The sequence below is a fragment of the Nannospalax galili genome, unplaced genomic scaffold, assembly GCF_000622305.1.
Source record: "Nannospalax galili isolate Female #2095 unplaced genomic scaffold, S.galili_v1.0 scaffold339, whole genome shotgun sequence".
In the NCBI taxonomy this organism is placed as follows: domain Eukaryota; kingdom Metazoa; phylum Chordata; class Mammalia; order Rodentia; family Spalacidae; genus Nannospalax; species Nannospalax galili.
The window spans coordinates 2,296,162-2,298,382 of NW_008344185.1; positions in this window are offsets into that span (position 1 = coordinate 2,296,162).

The window sequence follows — 2,221 nt, forward strand, 5'->3', positions numbered from 1 at the left end:
AGAGTCCATATGCATAGCTAAAGGCTACATAACAAGCAACAATGCCAGACAGGCAATACCTTTTTTTGAGTTGTTGGCCAGGGTGGCCAAAGGGATTCCCAGATAGTAACCCAGCATAGAACTGGGAAACTGAACAGCAGATCCCAATCTTATCTGAAGGAATATCGACAACTGATTACCGCTAGATGAAGGAACAGCTGACCCTCCTAAAACAAAGACCTCTAGATAGGCTGACTAGATTCACCAGAAGGGCAAGTAGTGGGGAATGGCTGGGGGTGCTGACAACACAGCAGACAGTAGCAGGGATATCACAGTATAAGGGCTCTAGTTGGGGGAGGGAGGCTATGGGAGGGTGCTACCTGGGAAGTAGGTGTATAAATAAATTAAAAAAAAAATCTTCACATAAAAATTTGCTCCTTAATAATTAGTAGATGTGAAAAACATTACCATTGAAATCTACCTGATGACTTTATATCCATGCTCAGATGCCAAGGATCTCAGAAAGTAACCAACTGTGACTAGTAATAAGCAGATATATAGAGATTAGAAATGCATGTGCATCTTAGTGTCAATTGTATTAAAAATGAATTTTTCTGTATGAAACTGTATTTTAATAATGAAATGGAGATCTTTTTCAAAGTTTAAAACCTCATTTAATTTTATGTCTTATAGGGTTTATACTGAGTACAATATTGTATAACTGTATTAATTCAACTGTAAATCTAAAAATTTACAGCCAATTTTAAAAGGGATGCATCTTAGCTCTGGAAATTGTTATTGAATATGTCAATGCTGTTGTAATGAAATGCTTCTTCTAATTACATGGTTATTAAATAAATAATTTTTTTAAAAAGTTAAAAAAACACAGACACACAGACACAGACACAAACACACACACAGACACAGACACACACACACACAGACACACACAGAGTCTCTGGAGGAAAAACGTCATCTTGGTTTCTATTAGAAAGCCTTTAGCTCTTTTTATGAGCTGAGGAAGTAGTCTCTGCTGTGAGGATGTTTGGTGTTAAACCACACATCCCTGCAGTTAAGACACTGATGAATTCAGACTTAGTGGTTACTTTTTAAGAAATCACATGACTTAGAAGGTAGCCCTGCCTAGGTCCCCATGTTTCCTTTTCCCAGATCTTGCTAGCTCACCATGATTATATCATTTTCAGTAATAGCAGTGGGTACCCTGCTTCTGGTCTGGGTGAGGAATTTTACTGCAGATTTTTTACAAAGTCTAACTTTGTACCAACTGAAAAAGGAAACATTATCAGTTTTGTTTCTATATAACCAAGGCCACTATTTATGTGATCCTCCACTTATGACTTTTTAAATTGCTTTATGAGGTGTAATCCACACATGGTAAGCTCTCCTATTTAAGGTGTATTTAAATATAGCCATCACTATAATCTAACTATAAAACATTTTTATTCTCCCAAGAACCTTTCCATCAGTTAGTTGCTGCCCTCATCAGGCAACCTCTAATCTACTTTCTGTCTCCATGGATTGCCTATTCTGGACATTTCCAATAAATGGAATCTTCATTTAGCATAATTCTTTTGAGAATTATCCATATTGTAACTCATGCCAATATTTCATTTCTTTGTATGCCAAACATTTCATTATGTGGCTATAGCACATTTTGTTTAGTTTGTGGACATGTGGATTATTAACTTTTTTATTTTTAAATAAATAATTTATTGAGAATTTCATACATGCATATAAGGTGTTTTGATCAAATCCATGCCCACTCCCTCCCTTCCAACTCCTCCCATATCTCCCCATCACTTTTTTCTGATAACTTCATGAACTCTTTCTTCTTTATTATTTTTTTAATGGGGCTTTTGGCCACTCTAACATTCCCCCCTTCTGAAGAGGTAACTTTAAAATCTTTTAATGGTTAGATACAAGCTCCCAGATACTTTCAACATTTTGGGCCTTTGGAACAGAGTATTTTGCTAAGAGGCCCAAGGACATGGTGAGTTTTAGGCAAGAAACTGGCTACTTTTCTTTGGGGTCTTTTTACCCTAACTGCCTAGCCAATTTCTACCTCTCATTCTTATCACACCATCTTCTGAAGAGGTTACACAAATTGCCAATATGGAATAGGGACGCAGACCACTCTGGCTTCTTCCATGCTGAACAGGGATGCAGGGTGAAGCAACTGGAGTACCCCTTCCGTGGGTCTATCTAAAAGACTCCCAAATTG